Source organism: Hypanus sabinus, chromosome 23, assembly GCF_030144855.1.
Source record: "Hypanus sabinus isolate sHypSab1 chromosome 23, sHypSab1.hap1, whole genome shotgun sequence".
Taxonomy (NCBI): Eukaryota; Metazoa; Chordata; class Chondrichthyes; order Myliobatiformes; family Dasyatidae; genus Hypanus; species Hypanus sabinus.
Window position 1 is genome coordinate 6359030 of NC_082728.1, and position 19728 is coordinate 6378757.

The 19728-nt window shown below is 40.8% G+C and overlaps 1 protein-coding gene across 1 annotated transcript in view; it reads right to left on the reverse strand.

Moving 5' to 3' along the window:
* Positions 1–19728, reverse strand: part of LOC132379917 (serine/threonine-protein kinase/endoribonuclease IRE1-like) — a 109389-nt gene that overhangs the window by 89498 nt on the left and 163 nt on the right. The gene's annotated exons all lie outside the window — the stretch shown is intronic.

A 19728-nucleotide genomic window follows, 5' to 3' on the forward strand; every position in this document is an offset into this window, starting at 1 on the left:
AATTTTAGCGCTGTTTGTAGCACACCGCTACAATATATTATGAAATATTTAGACTTACCATGTTCATACATATATTTTATGGCTTATGTCTTGGTAAACTCATTTATATTGTAACTATAATGTATGTTTTTTTTCCATATGTAATGGAATTTGTGTGTTGGTAATTTCTTTATCAATATATCATTTGTATTCTGTTCATATTACTAATAATAATAAAAAGATTTAGAAAGAAAATCCACCTGCACCTCCACAAGTTGTGCCACAGGATAAACACGCATTCCATTCAAGAACAAACCCTATCCTGAGGGATTATTTCAAGTTACTTCAAAACAGTATTGCTCATAGTATTGCATTGAAACTATGTAAATATATTAATTACAGAGCAAAGGGACTTCACAGAAACTGAATGATATTTTGATTAAATGCACCTTTTAAAATTATCTTAAGTCTCTATGAACAAGCATTTTCAGTTAGCTAGCTATCTTATGAGTTAGCCAGGAGAATCTATAATGAAGGTAAGGGAAATGACAGGAGAATTAGAACAATTACTTTGCATCTGTCTTCACAGAAGAGACACAAGACATGCCATATATATTAGAGTTTAGTGAGGAAGAGGAACTGAAGGAATTAACTATTTGTCAAAAAAAGTACAAAACAAGTCTGTGGACCAAATCTCAAGGTTCTGATGATCAACATCCTTAAGCACGGAATACAATGGCTTTAGAGGTAGCAAACTCTATGGCTATCACCTTCTAAGGTTACGTAGATTCTGAACTGTTCCAAATGATTGGAAGACAGCAAACATGACTCCACTGTTTTAGAAGAGTGTTTTTGCACAGCACAATACAGACCCTTCAGCCCACAATGTTGAGCTGTCCCTTCAATCTAACCTTTCCCCTCACATGTTGCCCTCAATTTTTCTATCATCCGTTTGCCTATCTTCAATGCCCTAATGTATATACCTCTACCACACAACCAGGGCTTACCACTCTTCATATATAAAACCTACCTCTCACATCCCCCCTATACTTTCCTAAATGTTATGCCCTCTTATATTGGCCATTGCCTCTCTGGGAAAAAAGTGTTGGCTGTCCACTCTGTTTATACCTCTAATCCTGCCATTAACCTTGTTCTCTGCCTTCAAATTTGGCTTTTCACACTTTTCCAGATTGAACTCCATCAGCTACTTCACAGCCCAGCTCTGCATTCCATCAATGTAACTGTAAGTTATAACAACCTATTATCCACAGCATTATCAACCTTCAAAGAAAGGTGGGGGAACAGGGGAAGAGGAAGCAGGGAATAACCGACCTATTCACCTAATGTTGGTGGTGTGTAAATTACTGGAATCATAACAACAGAATAATAGTATATCTTGAGAAGAATATTAGGACTGAACATAATCAAGAATTTATGAAGAGAAAAATTACATTTGACAATCTGATGGAAGTTTTTTGTTTGTGGATGTGACCAGTATTATAAGGAGAGGCAGCACCATTTGAATTCCAGGGAGGCTTTTGATAAGGTCCTGCACAGAATGAAGGCTTTAATGGTTAAAGCACATGGAATTGAGGGAACTGGACAAGGACTGAGAAATGGTGACATACCCCATGCTTTCTGCACACCTCACTACTCTTGTTTACTATTTGCACTACTTTTTTAATATACATTTCTAATTATAATTTATAGCATATTTTATGTATTGCACTCTACTGCTACCACAAAACAACAAGTTTCATGACACATGTCAGGGATAATAAACCTGATCTGATTCTGGTTATTGAACAGAAAGCTAATAGGAATAACAAATACATTTCATATTTCTTTAAAGTATAATGTCAAAACATCAAATCTATACCAGCTTACAGGGGCAATCTTCTGAACCTCAATGCCATTTTCTCTGTAACCTATTCTTCCTGCATTCAATTAAGTCTCCCTCTCCAAAATTCTACTAGTAAATGGGGCTATAAACCTGCTCCATGATCATGTTGGTTTCCTTCGGGCACTCTGATTTCAAAATTCAAGTTTATTTTTCACATGTGCATCAAAACATACAGTGAATTGTGTTTGTGTTAACAACCAACATACGAGGGCATGGGTATCAGTCTGCAAGTGTACCCACATATTCCAGCGTCAACATAACATGTCCACAATGCTTGGCAGAACAACACAAGCCCTGACCTCCCACATTCCAAATACATACAGGTTTAGTGGATTGCTTGATGACATGGGGTGACTGGGCTGTGCATACACAATGAACCAGGAGGCCTGGAAGGGCCTGTTGCCATACTGTATCTTTAAATAAACAACACTTATTCAAAACTTAGAAAATCACCAAAAGTCTTGTCAAATTAGATGCAAAGACAATGTTTCTCCTGACTAGGACTAGTTTCACATTAAGGGGCAGGCTACTCAGGAGCAATTTCTTCTTTGGACTGCTGTGGAGGCTCACTTGCAGTGTTCATTCAAAATGACCATCAATAAATATCAGGACATAAGAGGAGATCAAGGGCTATGAAGAAAGAGCAGGAAATAGTACTGAGGTAAAAGATCAACCACAAATGGCAGGCGGAGCTCAAAAGGCCAAAATGCCTACTGCCGTTTCTCATGTTAACTGTTACGAATGAGGAGAAACTCTGATGGGCAGAAGGGTGAAAGTCGCCCTCCCGCCCCTTTTTGAGAATCGTAAAATCGCTATTATTTCGGCTCTGATACCAAGGAAATGAGAGAGATAAACAGCTCATACAAATTTATGAGAGAGGGGCACAGCACAAGTTGGAATGTCTCCTATTGACAAAGAGAGAGATTACTGCTATTGTCTCTTGGAGAAGGAATTGTGTACTGAGTACTGTTCTATTCATTGAAACCCCTCCGGGGGCAACCAGAGTGATCTGGTTGAGGGATTGCATCATCCCAACCTGATTGACATCTCAGACCCTGTGAGTGGGGATAAAAGTAGGGTCTGGGGAACACTCCTCAGACGCACCAGGAGAGACGCTACGAGACCAGTGGGGGCTTGTGTGTGTGTCCACCTTTGCCTGGGTGACGAGTCCTCCACAGAACGGTCTAGCTAAAGGATGGAGGGGTTCTACTTGAATGGCCACAACAACGACCATCAACAGATCGAAATCATAAAGGAAGGTTGGCAAAGGCAATAGCCATTACTGCACACAGTTTCCTCTCCCACCCTCTCGCTCTCTCTCCAACAATTGCAACACAGTGATCAACAACTACCGCAGCCTGCATGAACTGAACAGAACTTTATATTTCCATCGGACAATTCATTATCCCCTAGACAATGATAGAACTTATTTCTTATTGATTATTATTATACTTGCACTTTTAGGTTTAGTATTGATGACGTATATTATCTGTATATTTGCATTGATATTATTTTTGTGTATTTTTACTAATAAATACTGTTAAAAATAGTATCATCAGACTTCAACGGATACTCCTATCTTTGCTGGTAAGATACCCAGTTACGGGATTCGTAACAACTTGGGGCCTCGTCTCGAGATTTGATACCAAATTGGAGGGCCAGTAAATCGGGCTTTTAAGTCCAGACTTGGATCTGGTTGCACGGGTAACCAGACGGGAAACCAGCAAAGGTGGACGTAGATGAATTTACAAAAAACCCGGCTCTGGAGGTGCTAGAGGATGCCACAAAGTCAGACTTGGTAAATATTGTGAAAAGATTAAAACTCACAGAGGTGAAGTCGTCAATGAAAAAGTGGGAGATACAGAGGGCCATAGCTCAGTATTATGTTAATAAGAAGGTGTTTTTGGCTAAGGTAGTGGAACTTACCCCTGAAAAGGTACCAGCTAGTGGGACGGTTCAGTTAGAGTTGGAAAAATTAAGGTTGGAACTAAAGAAAAGGGAGTGTGAGTTCCAGCTAAAGGAGTTAGAGGCAAAGAGGGAGCATGAAATTAGGTTAAAAGAGCTGGAAGCAGCTGAAAAGGAGAAGGAAAGAGCTGAAAAGGAGAGGAAGTATGAGGAGAAGGAGAAACAGAGGCAGCATGAGCTGGACATGGAGAAGTTAAGGCAAGAGCGAAGAGCTCAAGGGGCAGACCGAGAGGAGATGTTTAATGTTAGTAGGGAGTTTAGATTAGCACCTCCGTTTGAGGAGACGGATGTTGATAATTATTTCTTGCATTTTGAAAAGGTGGCAGTGAATCAGAAGTGGCCCAGAGATCAGTGGGTGGCGTTGTTACAAAGTGTGTTAAAAGGGAAGGCATAACGGGCATATGCAGCGTTGTCTGTGGAGGAGGAGGAGTATGAGAATTATGAGGAAGTAAAACAGGCCATTCTTCGGGCCTACGAATTGGTACCTGAGGCCTATAGACAAAAGTTCAGGGATTTAAAGGAAGTGTGGAATCAGACGTACGCAGAGTTTGCCTATGAGAAGGGTGTGCTCTTGGATTGTTGGTGTGCGGCAGAAAGGGTGGAAGAGGATTTTTGGTGTTTCAGGGAGATAATTCTGATTGAGGAATTTAAAGCTTGTGTTTCGGATGATATCCAGATGTATTTGAACGAGAAGCCGAATAAGTCCATATCAGAATTTGCCAGGTTCACAGATGAATATGCCCTAACCCACAAGACAAAAGTTTTCCTCAAATAAGAGTTACCAGAAAGACCGTAGGAACGGTAGAGAAAGCCCGCCGGCTGAGGTAGAAATTCAGCCGGGAGCTAGTGATAAAAGTAAGGAGGAAGAAAGGCAAGCTGGCAGGAGGGTTCCTGGCTTGACCTGTTTTGTGGAAAGGTTGGTCATATTGCATCTAAGTGCTTTGCTCCGAGGAAGGAGACAGGAAAAGGGAACGCAGCAGTCCCTACACGGTGTATTGTGTCGATCAGCAAATCAACAAGAAAGCCGCAGGTAGATAAAATACAAGAGGGATGTGAGAAATTTATTTCAGAAGGGAGAGTGTCTGTGAAGGAGGTAGAAACACCAGTTCCAGTGCGGATCTGGAGAGACACTGGAGCTGAGCAGTCATTGATTCTCGGTAAGGTACTAGATTTTGGTCCTGAGACTGGAGAGGTAGTTTTGAGAGGCAAAGGAAAAGGGACAGAAGCTGTGCCTTTGCATAGGATCATTATAAATTGTGATCTGGTATCTGGACCAGTTGAAATAGGGGTGCGATCAGAATTCCCGAGAGAAGGCGTGGACATCCTTCTTGGTAACGATTTAGCCGATGGTGACTTGTGCTCAGCCATGAAGCTGACGAGCAAGCCTGTAAGTATTGAGGACCCACCCCTGGGTTCCAAGATCTATCCTGCATGCGCGATCACTCGCAGCATGTCGAGAAAGGCAGCTGAGAAAGAGACCAGTTTAAATCAGTCCAGTGTTGATTAAGCTGAGATGTTTTTACCTACCCTGTACCAAGAGGGGTTAGAGGGTGATAAAACGGAGAATAGGGAGGTGAAAGAGAGTAAAGGAGAGGAGGTAGACCTACCCTTAGCCAGGAGGAAATTTATAGAGGCACGGACAGATAAGGCTGTTAGAAGGTCCAGGGTTGGACATGGATGATCTGTCTGGCTTGACAGAACTGTTTGAAGAAGTTGAAGAATTTAATTCCCGATAATGAAATGAGGGCAGTCCTAGATGAAAAGGATGCCATTACCTTGAAGAAGTCTGCTGGGTTGGCAGATGATGTTGTTTCAGCCCGCGGGGTTGAGTTTACTCTGGATGGGAGTTGCCCAGAGAGTAACTGGGAGGATCAGGGGAATTTAGAATTTGAAAAGGGTACGGGTATTGAAAGCCTGGAAGAGGCAGATGTCCCATTTGAGTGTGTTGAAGAAGTGGATGACGTGGTACTGAACCTAGTAATGAAACTCAGGAAAAGTCTGAGGTGTCTGATTCAGTTAAAAAGGAATGCAGTCCTTGTGGGTCAGATGGACTTGGTTCAGTGAAGAAAGGGTTAACCTTGGTAATAGTGGGAAGTGAGAATTCCCAGTTGTTTGTGTGAGAAGGTGTGTTAAAAGTTAGTGAGGAGATAAAAGGTGGTGATGTGGATATTATTATAGAAGGAGAAGGGAAAAGTGTAGTTCCTAAATTGAATGAAGAAAATTTAAAGTCTGGATTGGTGTCAGAAGCAGTAACCAGGCTGAAGGAACAATGGCTTGTTAACAAGGTGCCTGTGAATCAATTACAGGTTGATTTGGAATGTAAAGGTACCCCACTCGCTAATGTTATTCAAGGGAGTGCTCTGACGAGGCAGAACTTGAAATGTTGTTTGGACAAAGAGGGATCACTTGCAGATATTAAACTGAAAACTAATAGAATGAAGGGTCCTGAAGATAAAATTAATGACTTGCTTAAAAATAAAGAATTGTGTGGAAGTTGAGAAGATGGGCTAAGTTTGGAAAACATGAAAGGAGTATGCAAAAGCCTATTCCACACTGGTGAGCAAGATAACCACATGAGAATTAAATGGAAAAGGGGTGAAGGTTGACAAAACGCCACTTAAATGACAGAATCTGGTTTTAAGGGATTTCGACAAAGCATGTAAATAGTAAAGACAACACCATGGAAAATTGACTGTTAAGTTTAAAAGTAAAATAAAGATTAGTATGCATAAACTTTTGTAATGTACTAAAGAATAATCACACATGTATTGGTTCACCTTTTGTAATATACACGTAATCTAAGATCATAACCCTTTAGTTTTGTTTTGCTGAAAAAAAGGAATTAAATAGGTGGTTATTAAATTGGAGTCTGATGCTACAGGAATTTATTAAGAATTTGATATTAAGATATAGCATATTAAAGGAAGTGATAATGTGCTCACTGACTGTTTACCTAGATGCTGAATTGAATGTATAACTGTATTACTCTATAGTGAAAAAACTTTTGTACTGTGTTAGATTCTGAAATTCTGTAAGACTCTGTATTAGTTAATTTTCCCCTTTTTGGGTGAAAATTCTTAGAAGGATGGGGATGTTACGAATGAGGAGCAACTCTGATGGGCAGAAGGGTGCAAAGTTGCCCCCCCCCCACCTTTTTGAGAATCGCAGAATCGCTATTATTTCGGCTCTGATACCAAGGAAATGAGAGAGATAAACAGCTCATACAAATTTATGAGAGAGGGGCACAGCACAAGTTGAAATGTCTCCTATTGACAAAGAGAGAGATTACTGCTATTGTCTCTTGGAGAAGAAATTGTGTACTGAGTACTGTTCTATTCATTGAAACCCCTCCGGGGGCAACCAGAGTGGTCTGGTTGAGGGATTGCATCATCCCAACCTGATTGACACCTCAGACCCAGTGAGTGGGGATAAAAGTAGGGTCTGGGGAACACTCCTCAGACGCACCAGGAGAGACGCTACGAGACTGGTGGGGGTTTGTATGTGTGTCCACTCTTGCCTGGGTGATGAGTCCTCCACAGAACGGTCTAGCTAAAGGATGGAGCGGTCGTACTTGAATGGCCACAACAACGACCATCAACAGATCGAAATCATAAAGGAAGGTTGGCAAAGGCAATAGCCATTACTGCACACAGTTTCCTCTCCCACCCTCTCGCTCTCTCTCCAACAATTGCAACACAGTGATCAGCAACTACCGCAGCCTGCATGAACTGAACTGAACTTTATATTTCCATCGGACAATTCATTATCCCCTAGACAACGACAGAGCTAATTTCTTATTGATTATTATTATACCCGCACTTTTAGGTTTAGTATTGATGATGTATATTATCTGTATATTTGCATTATTATTTTTGTGTATTTTTACTCATCTATACTGTTAAAAATAGTATCATCAGACTTCAACTGATACTCCTAACTTTGCTGGTAAGATACGCAGTTACGGGGTTCGTAACATAACTCAGCTAGAGGCTCCCTTGTTCAACTCAAAGGTTACAAGTCCCACACCAGCACAAAAATTGTGAAACCACTGAAGAACTGCCACATTAATGACAACACTGCAGTTGAAAGTTATTAAATCATTGGCTCTGGTCAGAGAGCAGTGAGGGGTATGAGTGAAGGGTTATCAAGTTAAAACGTTAAATCTGCTCCTCCCTCCAGCAATTTACTTTATCGCTGATTTCCAACAGCTAATCTTTTCCTTTTGGAGTCTCCTAAATGTCATACATTCAACAGAACACTGATTGCATCATCTGTAATCTCACCCTGCCTTACAGTATGACTTCTCAACTTGGTCACTGCGTTGAAGTAACTAATTGTGCACATACTTCATGAGAATACCCAACATCTTCAGAAACAAACCCAGATTTTAAAAGCTCATAATTATATTATTTTCTGAATCTATATGAAAGATTAGCTTTATTCGTCACATGTACATCGAAACAGAGGGAAATGTGTTTTTGCATCAACAACCAACACAGTCCGAGGATGTGCTTCTGACACCGACATAGCACACCCACAACGTATTAACCCTAACCCATATATCTTCACAATGTGGGAGGAAACACACACAATCTATATACACAAATCCAATTAAATCACTATTTTGTTTAATATCAATAGAAAGCAGTTCACCCATGCACATTCAGGTGAACCTCATATAGATCAACCTCTTGTATTACATCCAAGGAGGGATGCCTGGAAAAATATGTAAAGATGTGTAACACCAAACACCAGATATCCCTGATGTGTAAAAGTTAACGTGTCAGTTGGGGTGTCTTTACAACCAGCATCGACAGCCCACCAAATCTGAAGAGAAGAAAAGTTGGAAAAAAGAAGTCCACAAAGATCCAAAGATCAGCCAAGTGAGTAAGATAAGGCTTGATTGACTAATGGACCTTCACCTTTTAAACTATGCATTCAGTCACAAAATGAATGACTAGTTAATGAAGCATCTCCTAAGGACAGTCTGATTGCTTGTACAAGCTGAATGTTAACACTGGGTAGAGATGGGAGGGGGTTTTCCTAGAATATTGAAGAAAAACTTGCACTTGAGTTTACAAGTATATTTTCGGTCAAAGACCACTGTACTTGTTCCCACACTGATAAAGAAACTCGGTGAAAAGAGCTATGACCTGCAGGAATACAGACCAAATGATGAGGTAGCACAGTAACGTAGTGCTTTATAGTGCTAATGATCAGGTTCAGTGACATGGAAAGACTTGTGCATTCAGCTTTCCTTTTTGCGAGACTGCTAGCTAGTGGCTGAAGCTGTAAGCGAGAGCAATAAGCACTACCCATCACACGCTTCACAACAACCGCTTGACACATTGATGTATATGTGACAAATAAAGCTAATCTCAAATAAATCTAATTTTTTTTAATCAGTTGTAGGCACCTATTTTAACAAAACTACTCTACCATACACATTCCAAGTTTCTATAATCCGCTACACATTGCTTTGGCCGGTACAATAAACCAGGTAACGAAGTAGTGCATTGAAACACAGATGAACTTTGGAACATTCCAGATGATGTCTGCAGAACAAATTAGATCCCAATATCAATTTTTGGCATCCCAACCTTTGCTGTAAGGTCAGCAACACCTTAACCGGATAAAACGTATTTGGGAGAATACTGCCAGGCAAAGCAGACGATCCCTGCATTACAACTGTATGGGTTACGGTAATTCACCCATAAAGAATTTACGAATCACTGCACAAAAATTTGAGATGCAGAATAAAATTCACTCTTACAGAATTTGTGTGCAGAAAATATAAATAAATCAATATAACTTCTGTTCCATTTTCGGTTTCTTACACTCTTATATAGATTTTTTTTAGTTTCTTACACTCTTACACAGATGATGCAGCTTCATGTTGCAGAAAATCACGTTTCAACCTGTTTATCTTAGAAACTCAACACCTGTCCCCCCACCCCACATAACACTGGGTTGGTCTGCATTTGCAGAACACTAATGTGCAGACCCCAAAAGAGAAATAACATCACGAAAGTGAGGATATTAGAATGCAATACACCTTCACATTCACTTAACACTCACAAATGCACTTCAACGTGAGGCTTCCTCCCAGTATTTCAGTTTTTAGTTCCAAAATTCTCAACTGTTTTTTGTTCAGGATGCAGTCATCACCTATACAAGTACCACACTTCGAACTGTTTGCCTGGTTCAGTCAAAATTCACTCCAAACAAACATTCTAATTTTCCAAGTAACATCACATTTCTGTCCAGTGTTTCTATCACATGCCTTGCAAGACTCAGCCAGTTCCATCATGAGCATCAGTCTCCCCACCACTGAGAACATCTTCAAAAGGTGATGCCTATGAAAGGTGGCAATCATCATTAACCACCCAGAACTTGCCCTCTTCTCATACTACCACGACAGAGAAGGTACAGAAGCCTGAAGGCACATATTCAATGTTTTAGGAACAGCCTCTGCCATCAGATTTCTGAACAGATAATGACTACCTCAATACTTTAACTCACTTTTTGTACTACTTATTTAATTTTTAAAAAATATACAATGGATTCCAGCTAATAAGGACGTATCTGGACCAACACAATAGGGAGAAACACTGCCGATGTTTCGGGCCGAGACTTCGTCAAGACACACTGGGACCAGTACATTCTTGACCAAGTAAGCAGCTGCCCTAATTAGCCAGTTTCATGGAAACAGTTAAAAAGGTTTTTAAAAAGACAAACTACTGTTTAATTGAGTAAACAGTATTTAAATGAAATACAGAACAAATTAGAACACTATCAATACCACTACAGTACCATAAAACTGTATATTGGTTCCTAATACATTACCAGAGGAATTAACTCAGTGCATGCTGTCGTGTTCTTTTGATTAACTGTAGATGAACAAAAATCAGTATAGATGATGGACTGTCTTCATACAATTTTCAAAGATTGCATCCTCCAAATACTCATTTTCAATGTAGCATTCCAGATGATTGTCAAGACCTTCAAATTCTTCAGAGTTCCAAAACATGAACGTGACATTGTTTCATTTTGACTCCCAGCCGTTTCTGGTACAGCATCTCCAAGCTTGAATGCTTGAAACCACAGGGAGCAAAACAGTTCTGAATTGTCTTACTGCTTACTTCTCACCAACTATCAGGTCTTTTTGAACAGAAACACTCGCAAATAATGCTTTTTAAAAACCGTTGGCTCTAAATACAGTGTGGTGTCTAACGGCCACACACGTGCACGTGACTGACGCTAGTTAGAAACTGTTCGGTAACAGTCTCTTGACACAATTAAGCAGCATAATGTCCCAAATGAACAAAGGGAACACTGGCTATTTTCTCAACTAGCTTTTGTCCTTAAGGCCCAAATAAGCGGCTGTCCTAATGAACCAATGGCCCAATTAATCAGAATCTACCATAAACTGTATTGTAATTTACACTATCTTATGTATGGCATAGAAATATATAAAATGTCAGTGATATTAAACATGATTCTGATTTGTATCAAGGAGAACATTTAGTGAACACTTGCTTCGAGGGTGTGTTCATTTGCATATAATCTGTATACTGTGCCTTGTCTGGCTTTAGCAAGGACTGAGTGTACCCATTGTACTAATTCATGTTGGACCACAGATTTCCTTTGAAGTATTAATCTGATGCAACAGTTACTGTTGAAGAGCAAATGTTATTTCTGAGTCAAACTGCACCTTCAATCAGACTTTTTTCGTTGCTTTGCAGTTACTATAAAGTTCAAAGCATATGACACTATATACCACCCTGAGATTCATTTTCTTGCAGGCATTCACAGAACAGAGAAATACAATAGAATCAATGAAAAACTACACACAAAAACTAACAACCAATGTGCAAATAATAAAAATAAATAAATGAATAAATAACACTGAGAAGATGAGTTGCAGAGTTCTTGAAAGCAAGTCTTTGAAAGCAAGTGGTTGGGGAGTCATTGCAGTGTTGATGTGAGTGAAGTTATCCACACTGGCTCAGGAGCCTGAAGGTTGAAGGGTAGTAACTGTTCCTGAACTTGGTAGTATGGTGTGGTATAGGTTTGACAATAAAAAAAACTTGCAAGATAAGGAAGGGGTAGTCCAGTGCAGTCACAGAAGACTGCAGATGCTGGAATCCGGAGCACCAAACAATCCACTGGAGGAACTCAGCAGGATGTGTGGGAGGAAAGGAACTGATGATATTTTGGTCAAAACCATGCCCCCACTCACCATTCATTAAGATCACAGACAATCTGATTTTGGCTTAAATTTCCTGCTTGGTTCCCATTATTCTTGACTATCCTTTAGTCCAAAAGTCTCCTTCAGCTCCAAGTATATCCAAATGATAAAACACAGGAGATTCTACAGGTGCCAGAAATCCAGAGCAACACATACAAAATGCTGGAGGAACTCAGCAGCTCAGGCAGCATTTATGGAGAGGAATGAACAGTTGACATCGGGCCGAGACCCTTTATCAGGTCTATTCAAGCCTTTATCAGGGCTATTCAACAGAAAACCTTCAGTTTTTTTATGGAAAATACTTCAATAACCCTGAAAGAACAAGAAATTCCCCACCTCAATCTTAAATCTTCCCAATCTTAAAGATGCCCGTAAGGTGTCTGTACATTCTCCTTGTGACCACATGGGTTTCGTCTGCATTCTCCGGTTTCTATGCGCAGTCCAAAGATGGACCTGTTGGTAGGTTAGCTGGTCATTGTAAATTGTCCGATGATTAGGCAAGGGTTAAACTGGGGGATTGCTGGGAAGCATGGCTCAAAGAGCTGATTCTGCACTGTACCTCAATAAATAGATAGATAGATAAATAGATGGGCTGCTGCTTATTCTGAAACAATACTCCTTCAGAGTTGTTTCTGTTTCTGTGACTTGTCATAAGAAAGACTGAATAGAGAAAGGAGATGACGGAAATACCTCTCTACAGCCAATGCCATAAACCAGGCGTTCCCAACGTGTGATCCACAGACCTCCTTGTTAATGGTAAGGGTCTATGACATAAAAAAGACTGGGAACCCCTATTGTAAACATACAGGCTAGGGAGCAGCTGTGCAAATAGGAAGAATTAGCAAATCAGTCAAAGATCCTTCAGGGAGAACACTGTGTCTACATTCTGATAAAGGACATTCAACCTAAAAAAAACTTCCTTTTTTTGTGGATATTGCCGGACCCAATTTTTCTCATATTTTCAGCATCCGTAATCTTCTAATTTTCAATTAACTTTCACCAACATTAACAATGAAGATTTTTTACCGCTTATCCTAGTAATCCTGCTAAAGCATCTGGATAAGCACTTGAATATGCAAGGCACAACTTGTTACATGTTAGCTTTACAAAATTAGCTTTACTTGTCACATGTTCATCAAAACCTATTTCACTGTTTACTGAATATGACTAACACAGTCCAAGAATGTACTGGGGGCAGCCCACAAATGTTGCCATACATCCAGCGTCGACATAGCATGCCCACAACTTACTAACCCTAACTCTTATAGTACTGTGCAAAGGTCTTAGGTATATTTATTCCTCCTCTGCCATCTATCCCTCACCCATCCTGCAGCACTCCACCCTCACCATTCCCAACATCCTTTGCTCCTGTCAGATCTACAAACTTGCTTTCTGCTCCATGTTGATAAATACAGTACTGTGCAAAAGTCTTGGGCACCCTAGCTACGTGTATCTATACACATCATGGGAAAAGCCATGTGGTCATGAGGAGAACATGTGAACTTCTCACAGGCAGCAGTCTAATTGAACCTGGGTCGTTGGTGCTGTAAAGCGTTATGCTGACTGTTATACCACTGTGCCACTGTGTGCTGGCAAATGAGATTGATATAGGTAAGCACAGACATAGTGGGCTGTATGGCCCATTTCTGTGCTGTATGACTTTACTTTAATTAGTGCTGAACATTTAAATCTGGCAAGGATAATCATACAATGCAAAGAGCTTTCTATTTTTAAGGTACCTAAGTTGATACTGCTCAACCTTCAAAGGGCCAACATAACAGACCAGCAGTACAATCAGAAAATTTAATATTAAGCAACAATAGTTCCAAAAGAGTCCAGTTGACTGCCTCAACAGCTGTGACACAGATGCAAAAACATTTCGAACAATAAAACATGCATGCCCTTAGTTTTGGTTATGCAGTTAGAAAGTGGACCAAAGCTCTACTCAAACACACATATAAAAGGTGAAGTAATCGTATATCAGTCTTCCATCCAAATGAATAGCAGACTACATTGTGTTATTTGCCTGCCTGCCTGCATTCTCAAAAAGGAAGTATAGAAACAATGGGATAATCCTCACACTGTGAGATGAAATGCAACACTTGTAGACCAATGAAAGAAGTGATTTTTTTTCCTCTCTATCCATCACCTTTCTCAGCTATCTCCTTTCCCTGGTGACATATTGATCAATTAGTGGCATTATTACCACAATCATTCATTGTGTCGTTTAGCAAATGGAAAAAGGGTATTCAACTAAGGACTCTTGCTGATAATATTCCCACAAGGATTCACGGGGTAGTTGTTTTTTTCCCCCTTTCTTCAAGATAAAATCCCTCAAATTCTCCTCATTATCCCAGATAGGAACAGTAAACAAAATCAGATTAGAATTGATCCTGGGTTTTTCTAGTCCAGAGAAATTATACTGTTCAACTACCAGGCCAGTGCCTGTTTAATGAAAAATTAACAACATTTTTTTCCAATCAGTATGACAGAAAAACAGATTAGAAAGATTTGCTTTAGATGTCATTTGTACATCAAAACAAAGTGAACTGCGCTATTTGCATCTAATCAAATCAACGAGGATGTGCTGGGGGCAGCCCGCAAATGTCACCAGACTTCTGGTACCAACACAGCATGCTTACAACTCACTAAACCTAATCTGTACACCTTTGGACTGTGGAGGGAAATCAGAGCATCAGAGGACAACCACGTGGTCACAAGGAGAATACACAGACTCCTTACAGACTGTGGCAAGAACTGAACCCTGATCTTACTGGTTCTGTAAAGCATTGTACTCTCTCTAGTTACTGTGACACTTTGTGTTGTACAATCATCCGTCAGTCTGTTGAATTTCAAATGCAATCCCTACAGAGCCAGTACCATAACTATGTACAACACTCAAGGTGAGGTCTCACTGAATAATAATTAGAGTAAGATGCTCCTGCTATCGTACTCCAATCCCATCTCTATGAAGGCCAACAAATCACTTGCTTTTTAACCTCCTGCCTCACCTGCATGTTTACTTTCCTTGCTGCGCCCACCCCTTTTGCCATCTATTGCAGCTCAGGAAAAAAGCTGCTTTCCTCTTTTTACCAAGTAAATAATCTCAATTATCTTCATCTTCATCTGCCTTGGTTTTGCCCATTTCCTCAAGCAGTCCACATCACACTGGAGCTCCTCCACAGCCTTCCCATAGCTCATGCTCCCACCCAGCTCTGTTTCATTCTCTCAATGGAATTGTTAACATTTTGCGAACTGTGTATATTCTATGAATATATATTGCCTGTCCACTTAAACTGGCCATGAGGTTGGATCGCTCTAAGTGGGGAGTTCAAAGATGGTTTTGGGTTGGACAGCGAGGTCTAGGCCCACAGCATATCACTGTGGTGGGGCCCACGTCCTAGTACAGGGCATGACCTGGTGATTGGAGAATATAAATGCTGGCACATAGACTGGAAAGGCAGGGTGTCAGGACTGGAGGAGACCGTCAGGCTGATTACTCTCACTCTCCTGTGATGTTCACTCCTCTCTCTGCAGTACTGAGGCTGTGAGACTGCTTCACGCTTCATGTCTGTGAGCTTCGAGGTGATGAACTGAGACTGGGGCTTTGGGCCTACTCCAGGGATTTGGGTCTCTGAACTCAACTTGGTTTGGAATGCTGGTGCTTGCTTCTATTGTTTGCATGACTTATATATTTTTTTTCTCTTCCCCTGCACAGTGGATATTTTTCTTTTAATTAGGTTCTTTTGGGTTTCTTGCTTTGTGGCTGCCTGTAAGCAGACAAATCTCAAGGTTGTGTAATTTATACATATTTTGACAATAAATGCACCTAAGAATCCTTTGAACAGCTGGGTTTCTAGCATTGATCCCTGTGATACCCAACCAGTTACTGCCTGGCACTCAGAAGAAAAAGACCTATTCACTCCTTCTGTTTCCCGTCAGCCAACTATTCACCTCAGTATTTTACCCTCAACCCCAAATGCTTTAATTTTGTACTCTACTCACTTATGTGGAATCTTGGCCTTCTGAAAGAGCAAGTATACTAGTTCACCGTCATTCTCAAAAAAAAAGCCAGCTTTTCTCAGGCTTGTCCAATTCTGAGCTCTTTTCCTAACACCATGCTACTACATTATTTATAACAAACCCTACACTACAATGTCAGGCTCAACAAATTGCTGGTGGAACTCAGGTAGCTTCTGTGCAGGGAAATGAACAGTCAACATTTCTTTCCACAGATATTGCCTGATCCACTTGATCCACCCAACATCTTGTCTGTTGCTCCAGACTCCAATATCTGCAGTCTCTTGAGCCACCAACATCAATCCAACTAGCCAGATAACAATTCTATTTCCCTATACCACTTTTTTATTTATTTAAACAGCACGGTTACATTAGCTCCCCTCCACTTCACTGGGTCTACTGCACAGACTATCACACTATAAATTGCAAAACATCTATTGTGGAGCCAGTTTCTTAAGTAGTCTGGTACGCCCTGGTATTTGTTGTGTTAATTCCATTTCCCTCCTAATGGCTATTTTATTCAGTTCCTTCCACTCACTAAACTAGGGGTTCTCAACCTGGGTCCACTGACTCCTTGATTAATGGTTGGGAACTCCTGCACTAGACACTTTGTTTCCAATAGAGGGCCAGCCTTAACAGGCTTTAATTATATCAATATCAGTTCCTTCCTCAAATTAGAACTCTCCCCGTCCAATATTTCTAAGGTTATACATACCTTGCTTTGTGAAAACAGAACCAATGTATTTAACTGGTCTGCCACTTCTTTGTTATCAATGTCCTTGATTTTGACTTATAATAAAAGTACATTTGTTTTCAAGAATCTTGAACCAGTTTTAATATTCTCTGCAAGCATACCATCTCTTCCATTCCTTGGACAACCCTTTTGTCTTCCTGCGCTGTTTTGTGGTTTGTACATCCAATGAATCAAGACTGACCAGCTTACAATTTAAAACATCAGCATTAAGCCAAAGCAGCATTGAATTCACTCAACCCATTTGACAGTACATAGTTAACATGCACAGCAACTGTAACACACCCATTAAGCTTGATAGCATCATGAACTCTTGGCCAACATTTTCCCTACATTAGGTGTGTGTCAGTATTGTTCCAGTAATACTATAGTCCTCTGCAAACTCCACTATCAAGGATCATCTTTGTTTGCTTACACGTATTAGAAGTTACGAAGGGTGGTGGGGTGGAGATATATCTCTACTACAGGAGGTGTAAGCCTCTCTTTCCCTCTGCTAACCCCCCCACCCACCCCAATCAGGGTCACGTGAAGCCATGGGAGGATGTTGATGGTCGTATGAGCATCTGGTGCATATCACAAGTCCTGGTTATGCAACCACAACACCAGGCAGAGTACTGAAAATGCTGGGGTCACTGTCTTGTAGAGACACTGCCTAGAAGGCGGCAATGGCAAACCACTTCTGTAGAGAAATTTGCCAAGAACAATCATGGTCACGATCGCCCACGTCATACAACACGGCACCTATTGAATGAACAAGGAATTTGCTGTGGTGTGTTGGTCTGGGTGCAAACGTGCAATAAAAAAAACTTTCAACAAATACTGTATAAAGAATAACAAATCATAACAAAATTAAATAAAAAAGTAATAAAATGAGGTTAAAAGACAGTTATGAAATTAAAATGTTCATAGAAGTATACCAGTATGCATTTACAATGTAAACAGCATTATAAAAAGTAGCTTAGAGTGTCTACAGTACAGTGACGTGACAGGGCTAGTAGACTGAAGTTCAAGTAATTGGTCCTCCAAGACCAGTAGGGTTTGAAGGCTTGTGTGCCTCAGTGATCTGGAGAGCTATGTTGGCTAGAGAGTTTGGCTCTTGATAGGGTCACCCATCCCAAACAGGTCAAAAGGTAGAAGCCAGACTAAGAGTAGTCCACCAGTCCTTCAGGTTCAGGGGTTCAGCTCAGGGCTAACAACACTGACTGGTAAAACAAAATTGCAACAGAAACAGCAAAGAAGAATCCTTCTACATCTGAGTGCAACAGTATTCCTGATTCTTCACTCGGTACTTGCATGACTGACAGTAGTGAAAACCAAGAGGAAGCTACTGACACAACGAAGGAAGCACTGAACTCTGTCAGAGGTGGAGACCCTTCAATGCTCCCCTAAATAAGCAGCAGTTTCAAGTAATTGGTATGCCACCACAGACACTCCCAAATTCCAGCAGATGTACTATGGAGAACATTCTAACTGGTTGCATCAACATCTAGTGTGGAGATGCAAAGGATCGGAATAAGCTGCAGAAAGTTGTAAACTTACCCAGCTCCATCATGGACACAAGCCTCCCCAACATCAAAGACATCTTCAAATGTCAAAGCCTCAAAAAGGCAACATTCATTCTCATTGCTACCATCAAGGAGATACAGAAGCCTGAAGACACAATGTTTAAGGAACAGCTTCTTCCCCTCTGCCATCGGATTTCTGAAGGGACAATGAACCCATAACACTACCTTCTTTTACTTTCTTCCTACGCTACCTAATTTTTTTATATACAATTTTTATTGTAATTTAGTTTTTATTACCATGTCTTACAACTGCACTGCCAAAAAACAACAAATTTCATAACATAAATCTGATTCTGATAGAACCAACAAGCTCTCTTATCAACCTACACACAAACCAGACTTTACTATAAACTTCTATTGAGTCAGTTTGTTGGAATTCTGTCCCTAGTATTCATAAGAAAACTTCTAAAAGATTACTGGTAGCCTGATAGATGCAAATGCTGGAATATGGTGCAATGAAAAGAAACTGCTCATGGACACAAGAGATACAAAAATGTTGGAAGAACTCAGTAAGTCAGGCAGCATCTATGGAGAGAAACAGTCAATGTTTCAAGCGGAGACCCTTCTTCAGGAAAGGAAGGGAGCAGAAAACAGAATAAGAAGGTGGAGGGTGGGTCAAGCTGGCAGATGATGGGTGAAACTGGGTGAAGGGAAAGATGGGTGGATGGGAGGAACTCTGCAGGTCAAGCAGCATCTGTGAAGGCAAAGGAATAAGTTTTGAAAAAGGCTCTCGACCTGAAACATCAACTATGCTCTTTTGTTCTGTCATGTGAATTGTACATAACTTAAAATTGTCGTATCTATAATACATTGCGCTGATGATGCAAGAAAAGTTCATTTTCATGGTATTTATGTTGTGTCTGTATACCCACTACAATAAACTTGAACTTGATCCGCTGAGTTCCTCCAGCATTTTGTTTCGTTCAAGACAGCCCATCCGCTTAATACAACAAACGTTCTGCCGCCAGGAGAATTAAAAATTGGAGAACCAGATGTTAAGTTTCACGACGGAAGAACGGTAAGTGTCTGCTAAAGTGCGTTAACCCTCCACAGCCGCTGGCACGGCCTATCCCACCTGTCGCAGAGACGATTCGGATCAGCCTGACAGCTGCCTTTCTAAGCTTTACTCATCAGATGAAGGCCAGTATTAGTGGTGTGAAATGATAAACAGAAGATTTCCCGCTCACTGCAGCCGGCTGTCTCCAGGAGGCCGCTCAGACCAGGCCCCGGGCCACACCGACCTCACCAGGGTACAAGATTCGGGCCCAGCCGCTCTCCCGAGCCGGCGGGCCTT